The sequence below is a fragment of the Ovis aries genome, chromosome 20 (genome assembly GCF_016772045.2).
Source record: "Ovis aries strain OAR_USU_Benz2616 breed Rambouillet chromosome 20, ARS-UI_Ramb_v3.0, whole genome shotgun sequence".
Lineage (NCBI taxonomy): Eukaryota > Metazoa > Chordata > Mammalia > Artiodactyla > Bovidae > Ovis > Ovis aries.
Window position 1 is genome coordinate 15,767,297 of NC_056073.1, and position 27,101 is coordinate 15,794,397.

General features: G+C 43.3%; 1 protein-coding gene across 7 annotated transcripts in view; it reads right to left on the reverse strand.

Annotated features, from left to right (window-relative positions):
• CCND3 (cyclin D3) overlaps positions 1 to 27,101 on the reverse strand; it is a 94,730-nt gene that overhangs the window by 34,148 nt on the left and 33,481 nt on the right. For 5 of the 7 annotated variants that reach the window (XM_060402986.1, XM_060402983.1, XM_060402985.1 and 2 more), the window contains one exon: positions 1 to 27,101. This exon is cut by the window's left edge and continues 27,664 nt beyond it; it is cut by the window's right edge. The exons of the other annotated variants lie outside the window; for them this stretch is intronic. The gene's annotated coding sequence lies outside the window, so the exon portion shown is untranslated. 7 annotated transcript variants of the gene reach the window in all.

Genomic DNA, 27,101 nt, shown 5'->3' on the forward strand with positions numbered 1-27,101 from the left:
CTTGAGCTTAACTGGAAGCTCGCCGGCCGGCTGCAGCAGGCTCCTGATGAAGGGTCCCAAGCGCCCTCGTTACCCTCAACAACAGCCCAACTCGGCCGGGGTCACAGGGGGGCAGCCACCTGCTGAACCACAGCACGGTTCAGTTCCCACCTTAGCTCTTCCTCTGGGTAAACCCAGGCCCTGTCATCAATGCAACCCTGAAAACGGGGCAGGGAGGTGGGTGGGTGAGGGGGGGCAATCTGCTATTGCTCTTGAGCTTAACTGTCAATTTCCCACTGTTCTTGGCTTCCAGCAGAACCACGGTAACTCATACGGCACATTGCACTTTTCATAATGTACGCACACACGATCCCATTTTAAAGTGACGATCGCCATTTACGTGTGTACAATGCTGAACCATGTTAGAAAGGGCTTTCTTCTCCACTCATCGGCTTCATCTTCACAAGAACACAGAGCTGAACTGCAGAAACTGGAGCGAGGTGAGCACAGCAGGTGTTGCCTGAGGAGGCAGCTTCAAGGCCACATGGGCAGCGTGCCTGGACCTGCCTCCTCAGTCTCTAAAATATGACCAGCCAGCAGGCCCAGAGGGGCCTCCACTCCTGGGGGCACACCAGGGAACCAGCACTCCAAGGAAGCGGTGCACCCCACACAGCCAAGTATTAACTGACAGTGGGAGACACAGTTTGCTGAGTGAACAAGACGGAAGCACCCAGGGGCCCCCGGTCAGCACGTATTCTCCAAGTAGGCTCTTCCCCAGGGGCAGGCAGAGGGGAATCTGAAGGGACTTGGAGAGTGAGGGGGTGAACTAAGGGAAGGTGTTTCAGTGTTGGGGACACAGCCTAAGCGGTGACTCTTATCCACAATAGGGAATAATCACCAGGCTTGGCCAGGCCACCTGTCTACTCAATGACCTCTTGCCGCTTTTAAAAAGTATCCAGGGCTGGGAATTCCCTGGCAGCCCAGTGGTTAGGACTCTGTACTTTTCACTGCTGTCCTGGGTTCCATCCCTGGTCAGGGAACTAAGATCCTATAAGCAATGCAGCATAGCCAAAAGGAAAAAAAAAAAATAAAGTCCCCAGGGCTAACAGACCTTTCTCAGAAAATAGGTAGATATTTCTGGTCCAATGACAATTAGGCCTTGTTTTTCTGGAAGCTGTTCTGTCTCTTTAAGGTAACTCTGTACACCTCTGCTCTATCCATTATCTTTTGACCCACGTCTACCTCTCAGAGTCTGATTCTGCTTTCCAGCTCTGGATGGAGGTGAGGGAAGTAGAGAGGGATGCACCTCTGAAGCTGTTAGATTGTATTAAAAAAAATTATATATATATATATATATATTTATATATATATATATATATATATATTTAGCCACACTGTATGTGGGATTTTAGTCCCCTGACCAGGGATCGAACCCACACCCTTGCACTGGAAGCTTGGAGTCTTAACCACTGGACGACCAGAGAAGTTCCCTAAATTGTATTATTGTTACTTTTACTCTCATATTATATATGAGGAAACTGAGGCTCTGAAAAGTAGTGAAAACAAAACTGTCGTTTGTACATAAAGGTATCATATTATCAGCTCCTTGGAGTGGAGAGCCTGTTGGACTGACCTGGACAACACTTCCTGGCCCCATAACACACACAGAGTCTCCCCACCAGGAGCCTTCCTCTTCCACTTGCTAGTTCAGACGTGACGCTGTCTGAGGCTATTCTTTGCTCAAGGGCTACATGGTACCTGTCCCCAGAACAATCTCTGCCAGGGGGAGTATATCTGAAGAACTAGACCTCAGCTGTAGTGGCAGAGCTGAGCAGATCCAATCACATCTTTATCCAATCCTCCCAGCTCAAAGCTCACATTTGCAGAATGACTCATTGGATGAGGGGTCCAGCCAGGACCTAGAAATGCGTGAATCTCAGGGTCAGAAGGGGAGTCAGGGGCACCTCATTGAGCCTAACCAAATTATTCACTTTCCCCACAACTGTAGTTCCCAGAAATTTACATTTGAAAGACCAATAAAATTTCCCCCAAAATTTTGGAGACCAAAAATTAAGACAGTTGTCAAGGTTATCAGGGGAAAAACCTAGTCTATATATACCATATTTCATAAAATAAAGACTATGTGAACACTAAACCCTTAGAGAGGGCTTAGAATAAAGGACAGTACCTTTAATGGAATGAATCTAGGTATATATAAAAAAAATTAAAACCCAGTACATCCTCTGATGAAAACTAGTTTGCAGTCCCAGTCCTGTACCCGCCCCCTATGATCTATGTAGTACTTATGGGAACTTCTTCAATGATGGGAACTCACAGTTTCTGAGATGGCCCAACCTATTTCCAAAAAAACTTTACTAAGATTTTTAAAATATTGTATAATGTAGGGCTTCCCTGGTGGCTCATTGGTAAAGAATTTGGCAGCCAAATGCAGGAGACGCACGTTCGATCCCTGGTCCGGGAAGATCCCACATGCAGAGGCGCAACTAAGCCTGCTTGCCACAGCTATAGAGCCTGTTCTCTAGAGCCTGGGAACGACTGGGAACCACAGCTTCTGAAGCCTGCCTGCCCGAGAGCCCGTGCTCCACAACAAGAGAAGCCACGGCAATGAGAAGCCGGCATACCACAACGAAGAGTAGACCCCGATCGCCGCAATTAGAGAAGAGCCTTTGCAGCAACAAAGACCCAGCACAGCCAAAAATAAAAATAAATAATGCATAATGTACAAATATATTCTTATAAAAATTAAGCTGTTAGGAATAATGCTTCAATAACCTTTGTCTACCCACTTCACTCCAATACACATTCTGCACCCACCTTCAGCACTAATTCCACTAAGGTTGGGAGTAACAGGCTTAGTTACCCTGGGAGTAACAAGAATAGAGTTACTATATTGATTGCTTACTATAAGCTGAACACTGTTCTAAGTGGTGAAAACGTATTCACTCAGTTACTTCCTAGAACAGTCTTCTGCAGTAGGTACAATTATTATTCCAATTTATAGATTGTAAACAAGCAGAGAGTGATTTGCCCAAGTAAATGACCCAACTTCAGACTCAAACCCCAGTAGCCTGGCCCCAGGGCCCATTCTCTTAACCACTATGCTTGTCTGAGGTAAGGCTTCCATATATATCCATTCGATGGCAAAATACATTTTCTACTTTCCTCATCCTGTGGTCCCTGCCCCAGTTCATCCTCCCCTTCCCTTTCTATTGGACTCCTGCAATGAACCTAACCCACATCCCCACCTTCAATAGCCCCGTTCAAAATACTCCTCCAATCCTGGACACATTTGTTAGTTTAAACTTATTCTCACTATAAAATTAGTTATAGTGCTCAATTAAAGTTATACAGGCCAATGTAAAAAAACTGGAAAATATAGAGAAGTAGAAGGAAAAAAAAAAACCAATCTATTTATAGTCTTACCAACCACTGAAACCATCTGTATTAAACATTTTGATAAAGTTCCTTCCAGTTTCCTTTTTTATATGTGAGCCTTTTTATTCATACATGAAATTTAAAAAAAATACTGGGTTCTAATCAGCCTATATCTAAAATTTTAGTGAAAATTATCTCGTGGGCATTTTTCATTCATCTGGGTCGTGAAGCTCTTTTTTGTACAGTTGTTCTGTGTATTCTGCCACCTCTTCTTAATATCTTCTGCTTCTGTTAGGTCCAGACCATTTCTGTCCTTTATCGAGCCCATCTTTGCATGAAATGTTCCTTTGGTATCTCTAATTTTCTTGATGAGATCTCTAGTCTTTCCCATTCTCTTGTTTTCCTCTATTTCTTTGCATTGATCGCTGAGGAAGGCTTTCTTATGTCTCCTTGCTATTCTTTGGAACTCTGCATTCAGATGCTTATGTCTTTCCTTTTCTCATTTGCTTTTCACTTCTCTTCTTTTCACAGCTATTCGTAAGGCCTCCTCAGGCAGCCATTTTGCTTTTTTGCATTTCTTTTCCATGGGGATGATCTTGATCCCTGTCTCCTGTACAATGTCACGAACCTCCGTCCATAGTTCATCAGGCACTCTATCAGATCTAGTCCCTTAAATCTATTTCTCACTTCCACTGTATAATCATAAGGGATTTGATTTAGGTCATACCTGAATGGTCTAGTGGTTTTCCCTACTTTCTTCCATTTAAGTCTGAATTTGGCAATAAAGAGTTCATGATCTGAGCCACAGTCAGCTCCTGGTCTTGTTTTTCCTGACTGTATAGAGCTTCTCCATCTTTGGCTGCAAAGAATATAATCAATCTGATTTCGGTGTTGACCATCTGGTGATGTCCATGTGTACAGTCTTCTCTTGTGTTGTTGGAAGAGAGTGTTTGTTATGACCAGTGTGTTCTCTTGGCAAAACTCTATTAGCCTTTGCCCTGCTTCATTCCGTACTCCAAGGCCAAATTTGCCTGTTACTCCAGGTGTTTCTTGACTTCCTACTTTTGCATTCCAGTCCCCTATAATGAAAAGGACATCTTTTCTGGGTGTTAGTTCTAAAAGGTCTTGTAGGTCTTCATAGAACCATTCAACTTCAGCTTCTTCAGCGTTACTGGTTGTGGCATAGGCTTGGATCACCGTGATATTGAATGGTTTGCCTTGGAAACGAACAGAGATCATTCTGTCATTTTTGAGACTGCATCCAAGTACTACATTTCAGACTCTTTCGTTGACCATGATGGCTACTCCATTTCTTCTAAGGGATTCCTGCCCACAGTAGTAGATATAATGGTCATCTGAGTTAAATTCACCCATTCCAGTCCATTTTAGTTCACTGATTCCTAGAATGTCAATGTTCACTCTTGCTGTCTCCTGTTTGACCACTTCCAATTTGCCTTGATTCACGGACCTGACATTCCAGGTCTCCATGCAATATTGTTCTTTACAGCATCGGACCTTGCTTCTATCACCAGTCACATCCACAGCTGGGTATTGTTTTTGCTTTGGCTCCATCCCTTCATTCTTTCTGGAGTTATTTCTCCACTGATCTCCAGTAGCATATTGGGCACCTACCAACCTGGGGAGTTCCCCTTTCAGTATCCTATCATTTTGCCTTTTCATACTGTTCATGGGGTTCTCAAGGCAAGAATACTGAAGTGGTTTGCCATTCCCTTCTCCAGTGGACCACATTCTGTCAAACCTCACGAACAAGTGGAGCTGATGGAATTCCAGTTGAGCTATTTCAAATCCTGAAAGATGATGCTGTGAAAGTGCTGCACTCAATATGCCAGCAAATTTGGAAGACTCAGCAGTGGCCACAGGACTGGAAAAGGTCAGTTTTCATTCCAATCCCAAAGAAAGGCAATGCCAAAGAATGCTCAAACTACCGCACTCATCTCACACGCTAGTAAAGTAATGCTCAAAATTCTCCAAGCCAGGCTTCAGCAGTACGTGAACCGTGAACTTCCTGATGTTCAAGCTGGTTTTAGAAAAGGCAGAAGAACCAGAGATCAAATTGCCAACATCCGCTGGATCATCGAAAAAGCAAGAGAGTTCCAGAAAAACATCTATTTCTGCTTTATTGACTATGCCAAAGCCTTTGACTCTGTGGATCACAATAAACTGTGGAGAATTCTGAAAGAGATGGGAATACAGACCACCTGACCTGCCTCTTGAGAAACCTATATGCAGGTCAGGAAGCAACAGTTAGAACTGGACATGGAACAACAGACTGGTTCCAAATAGGAAAAGGAGTAAGTCAAGGCTGTATACTGTCACTCTGCTTATTTAACTTATATGCAGAGTACATCATGTGAAATGCTGGGCTGGAAGAAGCACAAGCTGGAATCAACATTGCCGGGAGAAATATCAATAACCTCAGGTATGCAGATGACACCACCCTAATGGCAGAAAGTGAAGAACTAAAAAGCCTCTTGATAAAAGTGAAAGAGGAGAGTGAAAAAGTTAGCTTAAAGCTCAACATTCAGAAAACTAAGATCATGGCATCTGGTCCCATCACTTCATGGGAAATAGATGGGGAAAGAGTGGAAACAGTGTCAGACTTTATTTTGGGGGGCTCCAAAATCACTGCAGACGGTGATTGCAGCCATGAAATTAAAAGACGCTTACTCCTTGGAAGGAAAGTTATGACTAAACCTAGACAGTATATTGAAAAGCAGAGATATTATTTTGCCTACAAAGGTCTGTCTAGTTAAGGCTATGGTTTTTCCAGTGGTCACATACGGATGTGAGAGTTGGACTGTGAAGAAAACTGAGCACCGAAGAATTGATGCTTTTGAACTGTGGTGTTGGAGAAGACTCTTGAGAGTCCCTTGGACTGCAAGGAGATCCAACCAGTCCATCCTAAAGGAGACCAGTCCTGGGGGTTCATTGGAAGGACTGATGCTGAAGCTGAAACTCCAATACTTTGGCCACCTCATGTGAAGAGTTGACTCATTGGAAAAGGCCCTGATGCTGGGAGGGATTGAGGGCAGGAGGAGAAGGGGACGATGGAGGGTGAGATGGCTGGGTGGCATCACCAACTTGATGGACATGAGTTTGAGTGAACTCTTGGAGTTGGTGATGGAGAGGGTGGCCTGGCGTGCTGCGATTCATGAGGTTGCAAAGAGTCGGACATGACTGAGCAACTGAACTGAACTGAAACATAGAATTGTCATTGTAAAGTTATTTTTTTATAATTTTATTTTCATTTTAATGTTAAGTTCTGATCATATTAGTTATCACTCAAAAATTTCCAATAGCTCCCCCCATGCCTATCAAATAAATTTCAAATTCCTTAGTCTGGCATTCAAGGTCCACTATAGTCTATTGCAGTGAGTTTTACCTCATTTTTTCCATATCTCCTCCAATACATACATAGTCTTGGTTTTGGGATCTCCATTGTTGGAACACTTCCTGCATTTTTGCATGCCCCCGGGGTCTTTGCTGACACCTTTGTTTTGGATTTTAGAGGACACATCCAATGTTCATTGGTCTATGCTTAAATTTAACTCTTATTTTCCTCCTAAACCCAATTCCACCCCCTACCCCAAATCTAGCTCCACAGCATTTGCTCATGACAAAACTCGGAGTCATCTCTGACTATTCTCTTCCTCATGTGTGACACACCCAGTCCATCAGCAACTCCAACGGGCTATGCAATGGAATATCTACTGAGCAGTTCTAAAGGAAATCAACCCTGAATATTCACTGGAAGGACTGAGACTGAAGCTGAAGCTTCAATACTCTGGCCACCTGATGTGAAGAGCCTACTCACTGGAAAAGACCTTGGTGCTGGAAAAGTTTGAAGGTAAAAGGCAATGGAGGTGGCAGAAGATAGGATGGTTAGATAGCATCACCAACTTAAAGGTCATGCTGCTGCTGCTGCTAAGTCACTTCAGTCGTGTCCGACTCTGTGATCCCATGGACTGCAGCCCACCAGGCTCCTCCGTGCATGGGATTTTCCAGGCAAGAGTACTGGAGTGGGGTGCCATTGCCTTCTCCGCTTAAAGGTCATGAATTTGAGCAAATTGCAAGAGAGAGTGGAGGACAGATAAGACTGGAGTGCTGCAGTCCATGGAGTCGCAAAAAGTCAGACATGACTTACCAACTGAACGACAACAGCAACAACAAATCTACTGGGGATCCAGACACTTTTCAGGACCTGCCCCAAGACCTCGTAAATCCCTGCTGCCTGTATCTGCCACCAAGTCAATGTAATAGCCTATATCTGGGCCATTCTGCTGCACTTTGGCCTCCACGCAGACTGTTTCAAATGCAGCAAAGAGTCTTTTAAAGAAGTAAATTAAAGCAAACCATTTCTTGCCTTAAAAGTGACCAACGGCTTTTCATCACATTTAGAAATAAAATCCAAAACGCCAGGCCCTGACTGTGTTACCACCCTCACCCTCCTTTACTCCCCCCCTTCAGCTCACTTGCCTCCTAGTTGTACCTAAAACTCAAGAATCTGTCTGGATCTTTTGCTCAGAAAACTCTTCCTCTGTACTGGCCGATATAGTGGCCACAAGCTTCTACTGAGCAGTTGCAATGTGGTTTGTCTGAACTGAAATGCACTTTTTTGTTTTTGGTTTTTTTCAATTATTTATTTATTTTTGGCTGCGCTAGGTCTTCGTTGCTGTGAGCAGCCTTTCTCTAGTTTTCGTGCACGCGTTCTTCTTGCTCTAGTTGTGGAGCGCGGGCTCTAGGGCGTGCAGGCTTTAGCAGCTGTGGTATACAGGCTTAGCTGCTCCATGGCCTGTGGGCTCTTTCCAGACCAGGGATTGAACCCGTGTCCTATTCACCGGCAGGCAGATTCTTCACCAATGGATCACCAGGGAAGTCCTGAGATGAACTTCTGAATGTAAAATACATACCGAGTCTCAAAGACTTAGTACAAAAGATGTAAAATATCACACAAATCAATTTTTATATTGGTTACATGGCACAATAATATTTTCAATGTATTAGGTAAATTAAAATGTTATTACAATTAATGTCCTTGTTGTTGTTTAGTTACTAAGTCATGTCTGACTCTTTGTGATCCCACGGACTGTAGCAGGCTCTTCGGTCCATGGGATTTCCCAGGCAAGAATACTGGAGGGGGTTGCCATTTCCTTCTCTAGGGGAATCTTCCCAACCCAGAAATCAAATCCACGCCTCCTGTATTGGCAGGTGGATTCCTTACCCATGAACCATTAGGGAAGCCCATGATTAATGTCACCTATTCCCTTTTCCTCCTTAAACAAGGCTACTAGATTGTTTAATACACTTGGGACTTCCCTGGTGGTGCAGTGTATAAAAATCCACCTCCCGGGCTTGCCTGGTGATTCAGTGGTAAAGAATCTGCCTGCCAATGCCGGAGACGCAGATTCGATCCTTGGTCTGGGAAGATTCCACATGCCACAGAGCAGCCAAGCCCATAAGCCACAACTATTGAGCCTGTGCTCTCGAGTCCAGGAGCCGCAACTACTGAGCCCACGTACTGCAACTACGGGAGCCCACAATGCCCTAGAGCCCGTTCCCCACAACAAGAGATGCCACTGCAATGAGAAGCCTACACAACGCAACTAGAGAGAAGTCCATGCATAGCAATAAAGACCCACACAGCCAAAAAAAAATCCACTGCCAATGCAAGGGACATGGTTTCAATCCCTGGTCCAGGAAGATTTCACATGCCATGGAAAAACTAACAAGCCCGCGTGCCGCAAATAGTGAGCCCAAACTCTAGAGCCTGCAAGTTGCAACTGCAGCCCTCGCGCCTAGAGCCTGTGCTCCACAGTAAGAGAAGCCACCACAATGAGAAGCCCGCACACCAAAACAAAGAGTAGCCCCCACTCACTGCAACTAGAGAAAGCCCGAGCACAGCAATGAAGACCCAGTGCAGTCAAAAAAAAAAAAAAAAATGCGTGAATTAAAAAAATTATACATGCGGTTTGAATTGCATTTCTATTGTCAGAGCTACACTAAGCCACTGGTTCTCCACTCTGGCTGCACATCAGAATCACTCAGGGAACTTAAAAAAAAATACAGGTTCCTGGGTTCCAGAGGTTCATGTTCAGAGGGCCTGGTGCCTGGCATATTTATCTGAGGGGAGAGGAGGGAACGCCTTGCAGCATGCAGGATCTTAGTTCCCTGACCAGGGATTGAATCTTCCTCCACAGCGTACACACACTGGACAACCAGGGAACTCCCCAAAGCTCCCCCAGGTGGTTCTCATGTCCAGCTGGGACTGAGATTCAGGACAGCTCTAGATTTTCCTACGGTTCCTCATCAGGTCTCAGCTTTAATGCTACCGCCCGCCCTCCCCAGTCCAATTAGAATGGCACCAACATGCCCAGGCAGTTGCTCTCCATGCCCAGACCCAGCTTCCTTTTTCTTAACTCTTTCACTGTCAGACATATTACACATGCATTTGTTTAGATGCTTATGTTCTGACTGCTTCATCTGAAGGTCAGCTCTCCAAGGGCAAGAAGTTTGCCTTCTCTTTGCAGTCTGTTCTCTTAGAACAATGTACAGCAAGCAGACAGTGCTCAGTAATATTGGTTAAATGAATAAATGAATGTTTAAGCCACGGACCCATGAAGCTGAGGGCCCTCGTCTGCTGGAAGGAGCCACCAGCCATCAAGCTAGCCATGGTTCAGTGAAGCCACTATGAATAACGACCATATGTTGGCCATCCCCTACCTCCCCCCGCCACTTCCTCCCCATTAAAATATTACCTCTAGAGTATAAATCTGATATGTTTCTGGAAGACAAATGGACAATAAGTAAACATTTGTGGGGGGGCATGCCACATAATGTGAAATTTTAGTTCCCCAACCAGAGATTGAACCCAGGCCCTAGGCAGTGAGAATAAGGTGTCCTAACCACTGGACCAGCAGGGAATTCCTAGCACCAAACATTTCAAAAAGCATTCATATTCTTCCAGGAATCTGGTCAAAAGAAGCCAAAGAAGGATACAAATATTTACATATAGCAGGATAATCATCCCAAGATGCTGCAGAATTTTTGAAAATAGGGAAAAATATTCACTGTATTAACTCAGGGGGGAAAATTGAGTAGAGAAAGATTAAGATGGTTAAAAACAAAAAGAAACAAACAAACTTGGCTAGAGAAGATGACTGTGACTACAATAATGTATCAGTGCATGATCTGGGGTGGGGGACACGGACATGTTTTATCTCCTGATCCGGTGCATTGTGCATGTCACATGACAACCTGTGATTTGTGCTCCTGTTCTGTGCTCAGAGAGGAATATTCTAAGACATTACTATGTCATTTCTACATAGCAGAATTATGGGTGATTTGAATTTTTTCTTTAAAAATGTTCTTTATTGTCTAAAATAATATGCTATATTTCTATACTTAGGAAAAAGTGGGGAAAAAATGTAAACCTCACTCCTATTAGAAAGGATCGTGCGAAGGACTTCCCTGGTGGTCCGCTGGTTAAGACTCTGCTCCCAGAGCAGGGTGGCCAGATTTGATCCCTACTCAGGGAACTAAATCCCACATGGCGCAATTAAAGGTTCGCAAGCCACCTCTAGAAGATTTTGTATGCCACAGCTATGATCCAGCACAGTCAAATAAATAAGTGATTAAATATTTCGGAAAATGTTCACACCTTATTACAGGTCCTTTAGAAAGCAATTTATCAATAGGTATCAAGGATTTTAAAAATATTCAAATCAGGTGGAGAAAATATTTGGAAAGGGAATTCCCTGGTGGCAGACTGTTAGGATACCAGGTTTTCACTTGCATGGCCCAGGTTCAATCCCTTGTTAGGGAACTGAAGATCCCATAGGCCACACAGTGTTGCCAAAGCAGAGAAACAAAGTTTGGAAAAATCCACAGCAAACCATTAATAGTGATCACTTCAGTGGAGTCTGTCTGCTGAAGGGGGTTGTTAGGAAACTTTTACTTCTTTACTTGGTATATTTCTATCCAGCTTATTTATTTAACAATGAGCATGTACTACTTTCAGAGTCACACACACACATTAAACTCTTGACAAGAAATCCTACCTCTAAAATATATCCTTAAAAAATTACTAAAGGACAATTTAATAGCCCTATATCTATTAAAGACACTGATTCAATAATTAAAAACCTTCCAAAACAGAAAGCACCAAGCCCAAATGTGTTCACTGGTAAATTCTACCAAATATTCAAAGAAGAAATTAAAATTCTCTACAATCTCTTTCAGAAGATAGATACAGAATAAATATGCACTAACTTATTCAATTGGAGAAGGCAATGGCAACCCACTCCAGTACTCTTGCCTGGACAATCCCATGGACGGAGGAGCCTGGTAGGCTGCAGTCCATGGGATTGCTAAGAGTCGGCAAGACTGAGCAGCTTCACTTCCACTTTTCACTTTCACGCACTGGAGAAGGAAACGGCAACCCACTCCAGTGTTCTTGCCTGGAGAATCCCAGGGATGGGGGAGCCTGGTGGGCTGCCGTCTATGGGGTCGCACAGAGTTGGACACAACTGAAGCGACTTAGCAGCAGCAGCAGCAGCAGCAGCAGCAGCAACTTATTCAATTACATTAGTATTACCTTAACAGCAAAACAAGACAAAAACATTATAAGAATCAGAGAATTCCCTGGCAGTCCAGTGGTTAAGACTCTGTGTCCCCACTGCTCAGGGCCTTGGTTCAATCCCCGGTTGGTAAACTAAAATCTCATAAACCAAGCAGCATAACCAAACAAGAAAAAACCCACAGACCAAATCTTTCATGAATATAGATGCAAAAATCCTCAACAAAATATTAGCAGATTGAATACACTAATACAGAATTGTACAAAAATTAGACACCATGACCAAGTGAGATTTACTCCAGGTGTGCAAGGCTGGTTCAGCATTCAAAGCCAACTAATATAACTCATCAGGTCAACAAGCTAAAGAAGAAAACTAACATAAGGACATCAATAGGTGCGGAAAAAGCATTCGATGAAACCTAAAACCCATTCATGATTAAAAAAAAATAATTATGACTCTCAGCAAACTAGGAATAGAGGGGAACTTGATAAAGAACATCTACCAAACTCAATTCTGACACTATCTAATCTACCTGGACACAGTATCGGATCCCACAGGTTCGGGGCTCAGTCCCCCAAGACTGCCACACGGAGATGCCAATTACAAGTAGCAGGTCTCTAGATTACCCACAACTTCTGTCCCACTTGGCTACAAATCAGAGGTTCCAATGACATCCTTGGATTCAATTCATTCACTACAGCAGCTCACAGAATTCAGGGAAATATTTACTTCAGTTTACCAGTTTATTAAAAGATATGATAAGGGATACAAAGGAGCAGCCAGATGAAGATACATATGGTGAGGTCTGGAAGGGTCCCGAGCAGAGCTGGTGTTCATCACCCTCCTGGTATGAGAAGGTGTTCATCCTCCTGGAAGCTCCTCCAACCCCATGCTATTGGAATTTTTAATGGAGGCTTCCTGATGTAGGCATGATCAATTATTAACTCCATTTCCAGTCTCTCCTCTCCAGAGACTGGGATGGAAAATTCCAAGCTTCTAATCATGGCGTAGTCTTTCTGGTGGCCCACCTCTATCCTGAGGCCATCCAGGAGCCCACTCAGAGCTACCTTATTAGAACAAAAGACTGCTATCACCTAGGAAATTCCAAGGGATTTAGAAGACCTGCATCAGGAATGGGGGGTTCAAAGACCATATATTAGAACAAAAGATGCTCCTAGTGCTCTTATCACTTAGGAAATTACAAGGGTTTCCTCTGTGCCTGGAACCCAGGGCAGACATCAGTGTACGCTTGTTCTTTATTTCACACCACTATATACTGTGAGTTAATTCAGAACACGGACACACCAAATGCTGGCAAGGATGTGAAGCAACAGGAACTCTCATTCAATGCTGTTGGAAATGCAAAATGGTACCGCCACACAGAAGACAATTTGGTGGCTTCTTTTTAAAAATTAATTAATTGATTTTAATTGGAGGATAATTAAATTTATTAATTTATTGTATAAATTAAATTTATTAATTATAAATTAAAATTAAATTTATTAATTTATTGTAAATTAAATTCACAATATTGTGATGGTTTTTGCCATACATCAACATGAATCACCCACGGGTACACATGTTTCCCCCCATCCTGAACCCCCCCTTCCTCCCTCCCCACACTATCCCTCTGGGTGGTCCCAGGGCACCAGCTTTGGGTGCCCTGCTTCACACATCACACTTGCACTGGTCATCTATTTTACACATGGTAATATACAAATCATCCCACCCTCACCTTCTCCCAGTCAGTTTGGTGGTTTCTTACAAAACTCAATATACTCTCGCTATATGATCCAACAGTTGTACTCCTTGGTATTTACCCAAATGCACTGAAAACTTATGTCCACATAAAAGTCTGCACACGGATGTGTACAGCAGCTTTATGCATAACTGCCCAAACTTAGAACAAACCAAGATGTCCTTCAGTAGGTGGATGGATAAATAAACTGTGGTATAGGCAGACAATGGAATATTCAGTGCAAAAAGAAAAAAGGAATTATCAAGTCATGGAAATACAAAGGAATCTTAGATGCATATTACTAAATGAAAGAAGCCAACCTGAAAAGGCTATATACTGTGTAATCCCAACTACATGACATTTTGAAAAATGCAAAGCTACACAGACACTAAAGAATCTGCCTGCAATGCAGGCGACCAGGGTTCAATCCCTGGGTTGGGAAGATCCCCTGGAGAAGGGAATGGCAACCCACTCCATTATTCATGCCTGGAGAATTCCATGGACAGAGGAGCCCTGCAGGTTACAGTCTACGGGGTGGCAAGCGACCAACACACACACACATAGAAACAGTAAAAAGATCAGTGGTTGCCAGGGTTCAGCAGGAAGAAAGGGATGAACAGGCAGAGTACAGAGAACTTTCAGGACAGTGAAACCATTCTGTATGATACTACAATGGTGGACACATGTCAAAATCTATAGACTATATGATCCCAAGAATGAACCCTAATGTAAGCTGTGAACTCTGAGTGATAATGAAGCAACAGTTCATCAGTGGTCACAAATGGACTCTCTGGTGGGGGATGTCAAGAGTCGGGTTGGAGGGCTTCCCCAGTGGCTCAATGGTAAAGAATCCACCTGCTAACGCAGGAGACACAGTTTGATCCCTGATCCAGGAAGATCCCTCATGCCCAGGAGCAACTAAGCCCACAACTATTGAGCCAGTGCTCTAGAGCTCGGGAGCCGCAATTACTGAGTGGCTCTGGAGCCCTAGAGAGAGCCTGGCTCATCAACAAGAGAAGCCACCGCAATGAAAGAAGCCTGCGCACCGCAGCTATAGAGTAACCTGTGCAGCAACAAAGACCCAACACAGCCAAAAAATAAATAGATAAAACTATACTTAAAAAAAAAGGATGGGCTTTGTAGTGGAAGAGGTTGTATATGTGTGGGGACTGAAAATATATGAGAACTCTATGTAATTTCCATTCAGTTTTGCTGTCAACCTAAATAAAAATGTTTATTAATTTTAAAAAAGGACTTATGCATAGGAAAGGCTATTCAGAACAGCAAAAAAAAAAAAACTGTAAACTAGCTTACAGCTCAACAGAAGGAAATGACCATAGGAATTCCATCCACAACCATGTAGTTATATTTATGAAGCATTTATAACAGCAGGGCAAATGCTGAGATGTTGAAAAGAGCAGGGATGTATGAATGGAATGAAAAACTTGTATATTGCAAAACAACTAAGAGGATAACACACTGAAAGGTTAGCCTGAGTTCTTTGGGTTTTAATTTTTTTGTTGTTTGCTTTTATAAGTGTCTACCTTTAAATTGCAAAACTCATGATAGAAAACTTAAAAATACAGGAATGTAAACAAAAGTCACCTATAACCCCATTATCTGGAGATAACAGAGCTCACCTTGAACTGTGAGACCATGGGTGATTTTCCTTTCTTCCTGTGCTCTAGTATTTACAGGTTTTCTAGTACTCAACATACAAAATTTACCGGCAAAAAGTTAAATATACTTTAAAAAAGTCCTCTTTGGGACTCAGTTTTAAGGCTACCATTGACCTTTTCATGGAATCATCAGGACCCTCCAGTTTGAATGGATCTCTCACCTTGGTCTATACACGGATTTGTATTTGTGTTATCATGTGACATAGTTTACTTTGCAGGCTTATTAAATGGGTACTCACATTTCCCACTCCTGGAAGGCAGGGACAAGTATTAGCCATTTTCATATCCTGCCCCACCTGCTCCAGCACCAAGCTCTGTCTAGAAATCCACTGACTAAAGGTCCCTGTCATGTGCACCTGCTATGTCTCTGCCAACATCCTCATCTATTCCCTCCTCAGCCAACAGGAAGGAAGCTCAGAGAGGAACTGTCTTCTTTCAGGGAATGTTGATGGCCTTCAATCTTCCCAACTTCCCAGCTGGAACGCTGTTCCATCTCTCCTTCCCACAGACCAGGACACAAAGGGTGGGGCATTTGCTCGAGAAGGGCCCCAGCCATAATGCACCTTTGTATGAAGCAGCAACCTTTGCACCATTTCTAATTAGTACTTTCAGAGCAATCCTTTTATCAGATTAACTAGTTGGCACTGATGTGCAGAACGTGATCCCAGGACAGGATCTAGCAGAACATAGGTGGGGTGGTGATGGGGTGGCAGAGTGAAGATCTGGGTGGTGGGGAACAGTGTTCCAGGGCAGGAAAGGCAGACTAGGGGCAAAACAGGCAAGGGTGGGGGCAGGGATTGGGCTGCGGCAGCCTGGACTTAGGAAGCCATTAAAATAAATTTCACCTATTGGACCCAAGGGCTTAGAGCTATGGTGTGAGCTGAAAACCAGAGGCAGCACAAGAATCCAACTAGACACCAAAAACAGTCCATGGAGCTGGGGACTAGATTGAGTCCCCGCTAATAGTCCTTCCAGTCTATCATTTTAGGATTTCTTACGATCACTTCTTTTCTGTCCCTGACAGAATGATGACAATGATGTCAATAATGATGACACTATCTATCATTACAGAGCACTTAATTGGGCCAGTCACTGACCTATGCTTTTTACTATATTGACCTGCTCAATCTAAAAACCAAGGAAGGGGGGTATTATTACCTTTATAGTACAGATGAGGAAACTGGCACAAAAAAATTAAGTGACTTGTCCAAGTTTCCACAATGGACAAGGTAGACTGTAACCCATCAGAGTCTGCGCTTGGCGCTTGGCCACGCTCTGAGGGCTCCCTTCAGAGCCAAGTGCCAAGAAGGCACAGTGAGAGCTTCTCTTCCAGTTCCAGTCCCTTGGGGCCTCTGCTCTGCCATGTCACTTTTCCTTTTAGATTCTAAGGAAGGAAGTAGCCATGCTGGAAAGCCTCTAGCACTGAAGTGTTTTCATTTGCCTTCAAGGGCAGTCCAGCTGTGACCAATAAACAAGCTCTTTTTTAATAAAAAGAGGTCCTCCCAACCCTGATTGTGCAGTTTTCAAAAGTTCTCCTCCCTCCCCCTTCCCCTCCCCATCACCCCCTCTCCATTTCTCTCTCTCTCACCCCACCCAAGTGCTCAGTTTAATTTACAATTATAAGTAATCTCTAAGCAATTCCTAGAGCTGAGAAAATTCATTCATTTCAAAAATACTTCTTGTATACCTACTAGGTGTCAAACACTGGTCCAGGTGCCAAAATAACTTTTCCTTGGCTAGAAGGATTATGAAAGTGAGCAGGAAAAAAAATGTTGATCTTATCCAGCTGGGATTGAACACAGGGATTACCAAGGCGATGGCCCTCTGCTCTGTGGCCCAGGCTTTCACAAGCATAGCAAAGGGTGCAAGTCAGGACTCAGTTCGGTTCAGTTCAGTAGCTCAGTCATGTCCAACTCTTTGCGACCCCATGGACTGCAGCACGCCCAGCTTCCCTGTCCATTACCAACTCCCAGAGCTTGCTCAAACTCATGTCCATTGAGTCGGTGATGCCATCCAACCTCTCATCCTCTGTGGTCCCTTTCTCCTCCTGCCTTCAATCTTTCCCAGCGGCAGGGTCTTTTCCAAAGAGTCAGTTCTTCATATTAGGTGGCTAAAGTATTGGAGCTTCAGCTTCAGCATCAGTCCTTCCAGTAAGTCAGGAGTGGCTGCTGCCAAAGATGTTTCTGAGACAGCTACGGCTAAGATTGGTTAGAAGCCCACCAATCCCTTTTCCTCTTCCTGGGTACACAAAGAAACTACAATTCCCAGTATCCCTTGCAGTTAGGCGGCCGCCATCCAGTGGGTCTGACCAATGAATGTGGGCAGCAGTGATGTTGCCTCTTCAGGCACATACACACCTGGCACAGTCCTCACTGTCGCTCAGTTGAGCAGAGTAGGATGCAGAAGAGCTAATCAAGGACTTCCAGAACATGGACACTGTGTCTCCACAAAACTAAGAAGCCTGGATCCCTGACTCGGGATAACTGCTTGGGAGTCATGAAGTGAGAAGAGCTGTTTAATTTTATGAATCCCAGTCTGTTGTGTTGGGAGAATGACAGACAGAGGATTTATACAGAGATGTTCATCAGGGCTTTATTCACAACAGCCCAAAACTGGGAACAATCCAAACATCAATCAATAGAAAATGGGTAGACAATAGTGTACAGCCTCCCATATAATGGAATAAACTCAGATGATGTTTCTGGTATGTTTGTTGGAAATGGGGAAATGGGCTTCCTCTGGTCCTGGAAGCTTTCCCAGACTTGGCCACCCTCATCCCCACAGGGCCCATCTCTTCTGTAGAGTCTCCTGAAGCATCTGGTATGAATTTCTACAATGGCACTTCTAGCAGATGTTTAGGGTCAGTCTTCTATTATGGTGAGCTCCTTAAGGGTGGAGCTTGACATAAGCCCATCACTCTGGTGTTCAAGGAGCTGAGATGATTTGGTGGGGAGAAAGGATAAAGAATTTAGCTTTAGACAGAAGGCTTTAAATTGATGGTAAGATACTCAAGTGGACCTACTCTGCTAGCATTTTAAGTAAGGGCTTCAAGCTCAAGCAAGAGGTTAGAGATAATTTGAGATGTTAGAAAAGTGCCAACATTTAAAAGAGCTCTAGAAACTTCCCTGTTGATCCAGTGGCTAGGACTCTGAGCTCCCAGTTGTGGGGTGCGGCAGAGTCCCAGGTTCAATTGCTGGTCAGGGAACTAGATCCCACATGCCTCAAATAAGAGTTTGCATGCTGCAACTAAAGATCCCGCATGCCGAAACAAAGATCGAAGATCCCACATGCCGCAACTAAGACCTGGCACAGACAATTTAAATAAATATAAAAATAATAAAAAGAATTCTAATAGTAGAAGAGATCATCAAGATTGAGGTCATGGTAACTCAGGACGGTGCCAAGTTCTTTTCATCATCATTTTACACCATTCTCAGAACAACACTATGAAGTAGTTATTATTATTCTGGCTTCAAAGATGAGGAAGCTGAGGCTTAGAGAGGTTCAAGAATTTGCCTACGGTCATACACTGGTAAGTTGAGGAGCTAGAATTCAGGTAAAAGCAAAAACAACATAATAATCGTAATCATAAAAATACCAACTTACTATTTATTGAACACTTACTATGCTCCAGATACTTTAGTACTTTTAATACATTTAATCTTGGAACCACTCTATGAAATAGTATTTGCAAGTGCAAAAGCATGACTTTGTTAACCAACTAAGTTCTTAACCACTATGGCTTTAAGCAAGCTTCTGACGACTCTCATTGTTAGGTGGCCAGGACAATAATTTGCAAAATACTTTAAAGTTTGCAGAGTGATTTCACATACTTTATCTCATTTGAATCTCATAACACTGGTGAAGAGGAGCATGCAAGGTAAGTAGTCTTTTGCTCTTAATTTTTTTTTTTGGCTGCACCACATAGGATGTAGGATCTTAGTTTTCCAACCAGGGATTGAACCCGTGCCCCTTGCAGTATAATTTCGAGCGTTAACCACTGGACCACCAGGGAAGTCCAAGGCAAGTATTCCTACACCCAGCTGAACAATGAGACTAGAAGGGAGGTCTTTTGACTTCTAAACTGCTGCTGCTGCTGCTAAGTCACTTCAGTCGTGTCCAACTCTGTGCGACCCCAGAGACATCAGCCCACCAGGCTCCCTCGTCCCTGGGATTCTCCAGGCAAGAACACTAACTAGGCCTCATTAGAAGTATTGGTAGACAAGAAATAAAAGCTCAGCATTCAGAAAACTAAGATCATGGCATCTGGTCCCATCACTTCATGGCAAATAGATGGGGAAACAGTGGAAACAGTGGCAGACTTTATTTTGGGGGGCTCCAAAATCACTGCAGATGGTGATTGCAGCCATGAAATTAAAAGACACTTACTCCTTGGAAGGAAAGTTATGACCAACCTAGATAACATATTAAAAAGCAGAGATACTACTTTGCCAACAAAGGTCCTTCTAGTCAAGGCTATGGTTTTTCCAGTGGTCATGTATGGATGTGAGAGTTGGACTGTGAAGAAAGTTGAGTGCCGAAGAATTGATGCTTTTGAACTGTGATGCTGGAGAAGACTCTTGCGAGTCCCTTGGACTGCAAAGAGATCCAACCAGTCCATCCTAAAGAAGACCAGTCCTGGGAATTCATTGGAAGGACTGATGCTGAGGCTGAAACTTCAATACTTTGGCTACCTCATGCGAAGAGTTGACTCATTGGAAAAGACCCTGATGCTGGGAGGGATTGGGGGCAGGAGGAGAAGGGGACGACAGAGGATGAGATGGCTGGATGGTATCACCAACTCGATGCACATGAGTTTGGGTGAACTCCGGGAGTTGGTGATGGACAGGAAGGCCTGGTGTGCTGCGATTCATGGGGTCGCAAAGAGTCGGACATGACTGAGCGACTGAACTGAACTAAACTGAAAGTTAAATGATGGAAAAAATATACTGAATAAATACTAACTGAAAGAAAGCTGATGCCAAATACTCATGTGAGATAAAATGGGCTCTAAGGCAAAAAGTTTTGTAAGAGATAGTCACCATAGAATGACTTAGAAATTTGCTACAGTAATAGTTTATTGTTTGCTAGAATGATACATGATAATTCTAAACCTATACATCCCCAATAACAAAGGTTCAAAATATATAAAGCCAAATTTGACAAAACTATAAAGAGAAATTGATAAATTCACCATTTATCAGTCAGGTAGGAGATTTTAATAAATCTTTTTTTAGTAATTGATAAATCAAATAGACAAATCAAAAAGCATTTGGAATATTTGAATAATGCCATTAACAAGCTTATGTCTCAGTACTTTATTCACAACAGTCAAAAACTGGAAATAATCCAAACACCAATCAATAGAAAATGGGTAAACAATAGTGTATAGCTTCCCATATAATAGAATAAACTCAGCAGTAAAAAGGAACAAATTAACTAATGCACACAACATATGCTGAGTGAAAGAAGCTGGACACAAAAGAGACTATACGGTATGATTCCACGAAGGTGAACTTCTAGCCAAGTATAGTTCTAATGCTGATTAATTCTGGTGCTGAAGAGGAGATGGATCCAAAATGGGCCTCACTTGAATGGAGCTTTCTTGGATGAGGCAAATATCCTAGATCTTGATTTGGATGATTTTTAACATGTAAGTTTACATGTGCCAAAACTCACAAAACTGTATAATTAAGATCTGTGCCTTTTATGATAGGTATGCCTGCCAGTGCAGGAGATGCAAGAGATGTGGGTTCATTCCCTGGGTGGGGAATATCCCCTGGAGGAGGGCCTGTCACCCCATTCCAGTATTCTTGCCTGGAGAATCCTATGGACAGTGGAGCCTAGCAGGCTACGAACCATAAGGTTGCAAAGAGTCAGACACGACTGAAATGACTTAGCATGCATGCATGTATGGTTAATAAAGAAAAATACTTCCAGGATGCAACCTAAATAACATTTATTGGGAAATACATAGCCTTAAGTGCATATAATAGAAACGAGAAAAAGGATTCAAAATTGATAAATCAAGGATAGAAATTAGGAAGTTAAACAAAGAGTAGCAGAATAAACCCTAAGAGAAGAAAAATGAAAACAAGATGAGGGTAGGATAAATTAGCATCACAGAATTAACAGTTATCCACTACTATATAAAAAACATAAATAACAAGGATTTAACGTATACCTCAGGGAACTATATTCAATATATTGTAATAACCTATAATGGAAAAAAATTTGAAAAACATTACATATATATACACAAGAATATGGGCTTCCCAAGTGGCTCAGACGGTAAAGAATCCACCTGCAACGTGGAAGACCTGGGTTCGATCCCCGGGTTGGGAAGATCCCCTGGAGGAGGGCATGGCAATCCACTCCAGTATTCTTGCCTGGAGAATCCCATGGACAGAGAAGCCTGGCGGAGGCTACAGTCCATGCGGTCACCAAGAGTCAGACACGACTGAGCGACTAAGCAAAGCATATACAAGAATATAAACATACAGGAATATATATATATCTCCAAATCATTTTGCAGTACACATGAGACTAACACAACATCGTAAATCAACTACACAGAAAGAAAAAAAGCAGAAAAACAAAAACTGAATAAAGGCAAAATGAAATAGAAAATAAACAGAGAAAATCAATGAGGTCAAGAGTTGTACATCATTAAGACTAATAAGAGAGAAAAAACTTAGGTAATATTGATCAAGAAAAAAGATGCAAATAAGCAACATGTGAGATTTTTAACACTGCATCAGAGTTTTAAAAATGAAAAAACTGTGAACAACTCTGGGCTTCCCAGGTAGCACTAGTGGTAAAGAACCAGTCTGCCAGTGCAGAAGACATAAGAAATGCAGGTTTGATCCCTGGATCAGGAAGATCCCCTGAAGTAGGGCATGGCAACCCATTCCAATATTCTTGCCTGGAGAACTCCCTGGACGGAGGAGCCTGGCGGGCTACAGTCCACAGAGTTGAATTTGACTGAAGCGACTTAGCACACATGCATGAACAACTTTATGCCAATAAGTTTGAAACAAACTAGACAACATTACAGAAAAATATGATCCAGCTAAACTAACTCAAGTAGAAAAAGCAAAACCTACATAGCTCCATACACAGAATACTCACATATATTTTATTATGTGAACAAAGACATCTTTGAAAGTTAAAGGGCGCATTAGTAATAAATATGCTAGGAAATAGGTATAACCTGATACTAGCCCAGAAAAACCAGGATGCATATGGTAATTTTTCTGGCCACGCTCTGTGGCATGGAGAATCTTAGGTCCCTAACCAGGGATCAAACCCACGTACCCTGCAAGGGTACTGTGGAGTCTCAACCACTGGACTGCCAGGGAAGTCCCTGCATATGGTTATTTACTTTATATATAATGTAATGTTAGTCGCTCTGTTGTGTCTGACTGTTTGCAACCCCCAGGACTGTAGCCAGCCAGGCTGCTCTGTCCATGGAATTCTCCAGGCAAGAATACTGGACTAGGAGGCCATTTCCTTCTCCAACTTTACATATAACCATAAACAAAATTTAAATCAGTACTTTAAGATCTTCCTACAACTCAGCCATATATTAAAAAGATAATATATTATGTCCCAAATGAATTTATCCTAGAAATGCAAAGGAAGTTTAACATAAAAAGATTAATGCAATTTATAGCATTTGCAGATGAAAAAAGAAAACCCATAAGATCATTTCAACAGAAGTAGAAAAAGCACTTCATAAAATTTAGCAACAGACTAGAGATAAAAAGAACCTTCCTTAACCGGTTAAACAGCATCTACCAAAAACGTAGAGCACTCCTTATCATTAGTGGGAAAACATTAGAAGCATTTCCTTTCAATTCAGGAACAAGCCAGGGATGTCTGCTATTCCTGCTTCTAATTGACAGTGAATTGGAGGTCCTAGCAAAAGCAGAAACCAACGAAAAATAAAGGGATAGAACTGGAAAGAAACAATGTCATTATGGGTAGATGGTAGGCTTCTCTAGCCAGAACCCCTTCAAATTTACAACTTCTCAAAATTAATTAGGGGAAGGATAAAATAAAGTTTTGGAGTATTTCAGTGGAATATTATCAGTTTTTAGATGAATGACCCAGAAAGGGGGACACAGGAAGCTTCCATGGAACTGGTAATGTATTTCTGCTTCACAATTTATAGATATATATATATGGGCTTCCCTGGTGGTTCAGCTGGTAAAGAATGTGCCTGCAATGTGGGAGACCTGGGTTCGATCCCTGGGTTGGGAAGAATGGGAGACGGGAACGGCTACCCCCCACTCCAGTATTCTGGCCTAGAGAGTTCCATGGACTGTATGGTCCATGGGGTCGAAAAGAGTCGGACACGACTGATCGACTTTCACTTTTCATATATATATATTTAAATATACAAATATAATTCATAATTCAACCAAGAAATGTAAAATAAATATATTTTTACTTCCCACAGTATCCATTCACTAATGTTATTTTTTTTAATAATGAAAATGTAAAAAGGTCTGTATTTAAAAGAAAACAAGAAAGAAAAAAATAAAAGCCAATGAAGGGAGACTGGAATTTCAGGAAGGGTTTGATGGATGGGCTGGTGGGCGGCAGTGAAGATGGTTAACAAGGCCAAGTCCAGTTAAAATCAGGACAAGGGCTCAGTCAAGGACTAAGAAGAAGCTGGTAGATATGGAGGGAAGACCGAAAGCAGTGACCTTTAAGAGGGCAGTTTTTATAGGCTGGCAGGAGGTGGGGCCCAAAAGAAGGGGGTGAAATCATGAATGAATAAATAGCAAAAAACTGGAAACCACCCAAAGGCCTAACAATCAAGGCCTGGTGAAATAACCATAGTTCCATTCAGAGAAGAAATGATGCTGTGTCCATACAGAGACAGGCTTACAAAATTAGGTGACGTAAAAACATTTCAGGACACAAAATAGTACTTGTGCAGATTACAATGATGAAAGGGCATGAGGGTGCAGTGAGAAGCAGATAGGACAGGACCAGATCGAGTCCTGTTTGTGGATGCTGTTTGAAGGCTATGGGATTTTTCTTTTTTTCTTTTTGGGAATGCTGGTCATCGGCAAACAAAAACATGTGATGCTTCTTTAAAATCAAGAGAATGGCTGTTGAAGAAATGGAGGCAACAAGTGAAGGCCACTCAGTGGAGAAATCTGACGGTGACAGGAAGGAATGAGATGGCTCAGCAGCTGGAGGAGTGCGGAGGGCTTGGGGGCAGCAGCTGGTGCGGGTGAGCCAAGAGCTGCCAGGGAAAGGATGGGGGAGCCGGGGAGGCCATCTATTTCCTTTTAGGCCTATATTTCCTTTTTTTTTTTTTTCTTAAATTAAGGGACAGAAATAATCCTCCTTTTAACAAATTCAAACAGTCCAGTGTGTGTTTGTGTGTGCGGTGACAGACCCCACACTCCTACTTCCTACTCCCTACTGTTAATAGTTCAGTACAGCTTTCCAGAGCTGCACCATTTTTTATTATTTTCAGGTTTTTTTTTTCAATTGAAGGATAAGTGCTTTACAGTATTGCATTGGTTTCTACCCAACACCAACATGAATCAGCCATAGGTTTACCCATGTCCCCTCCCACTTGAACATCCCTCCCACCTCCTTCCCCATCCCACCCCTCTAGGTTCAGTCCACTGGCTTTTAATTAGCGTGAGATGGGCTTGTTAAAATACAGGATTAGAGAAAGTAAACGGTAAAATTTCACATCTTCCTGAGCTGTTTTTTATAATTTTTCAATTATTTTTTTAATGTTTATTTATCTGCATCGGGTCTTAGTTGCTCCACAGCATGTGGGATCTTAGCTCCCCAACCAAGGATGGAACCCAAATTCCTTTCCATTGGAATGTGGATTCTTAGCCACTGGGTCACCAGGGAAGTCCCTGAGCTAACTTCTGATGTCGATCTGGAAAGGGTCCTTCCAGAATTTTTTTTCTGGTCTGTGGGCATGTAAGTATGTATATGTTCATTTATAACTTTATAAATTGGCTGTTTTTTACAAAAGCAGGAATATTTTCTGCCTATACTTGAGCAGTTTCACTCTACAATATGTCAAGGTAGGTCATTCCAAAGTCACCACATAAGAGATTAAATTCATGATTGGAAGAGCTGCCTAATATTCCATAGCAGATACCTGAGGGGTAAGCGTCAGAGAATATAAGGGCATCTATTTCCCTACAACTGGCAGGGAAGAAGATATGGAAACAAAAGATTCAAGATGGCAGGAGGCATCGCTTGGAGGGGGCCTGGCCATGGGAGTGAGGGGAAAGCACACAGGGAGGGTCTTCTTTCTGTGCTCTTAAGCCACAGTCCCACCCAAACTGAGCTAAATCACACAGAACTTCGAGGGGGAAGGGTTGGGATTTGAGCCGGAGTGATAAGGCCACCACTGGGGACCCAACTTCCTTGAGTGACCCGGTCTTCCAGGGGTGTCTCTGCAGAGCCCATGTATCAGAAATCTTAAGGGGAGCTCTACAACAGTGGTTCTCTAGGTGTGGCCCCTGAGCCAGCAGGAGCAGCATCAACTGGGAAGCAAATCAGAAATGCAAATTGTCCAGCCCCACCTCAGTCCTGAGTCGGAATCTCAGTTGAACAAGCCCTCCAGGAGACATGAATGTACTCTCAAATTTGAGTACCTTTGTTCTAGTGAATGTGACTATCGATCCGATTCCCCATCACTACCCCACGCTCATTCTTTCAGGAGACAGGGAGGAATCTGTCCAAAGGAGGCAGGTGGGCCAACTTCAAAACCAAGGCTTCTCAGTGCCTGAGGGGCCACAGGTAAAGTCAGCGGCCCAGGGCCCGCACCTGCCCTCCCCTCCTTCCCCTGGTTCCCAAGACACCATTTCCCTTTCTCCACCTTCCTGAAAAACAAAACAAAGCCCACCAGAACAGAAGGGGAGGTGGCAATGCAAACCAACGGCTTCCCACTTTCCCTTGATCATGAACCGCCCCCCGCCCCCAGCTTAAAGCAACCCCTCCCCTTCACACACACACAGACACACACGGTGAGGGGGAGGGTGTGCTGCCCTTTGACGAATGAAGGATGGTGGGGTAGCGGGAGAAATGCTTTTGAATGTTGGGGAGGAAATGGGATGTTGTGGCTTCAGAGGAGGGAGCGGGAGGGAGAGGAGAAAGGAAAGGAGAGGAAGGCTGTCCTCATTTCACCCAGCTGCTTCTGCCTGCACCTGTTCAGCTGAGGCGGGAGGAAAGACGCCCGTAAATGGAACGCGGCCCCACCCGGTCTAGAGGGGCCCCTTCCCACAGTGCCCCGCGGCCGGGTTAACTGACAGGAAAACTGTGAATGGGTTCAGGTGGCTGAACCGAGGGGCTCGGAAACAGCTGGGCTCCTCTGGGGGGTGCAGCAACTGTCTCCTGTCACCCCTGGGCTCTTCGGAGTTTCGGACAGGGGGTGAGGAGAGGGTGGTGAGACCAGGTCAGGGACCTGCCGATTTCCCTCTGATTCTGAAGGGGGCCATGCTGCAGAGAGGTTTTAAGTAGAAATCGTCCGTGCCAGCCATACCCCATGTTTTTCAGTCCTACATCCCACGACATTCTTTAGTTACTCTATGGGCAACGACCTTCATTTAAAAGAAAAAGAGTAGGCTTTATTTTTGGAGCAGTTTTAGGTGCAGAGAAAAACTGATCTGTGAAAACTGGCAGGAAAATTTTTAAACTTTCCTCTTGGTCTGTCCC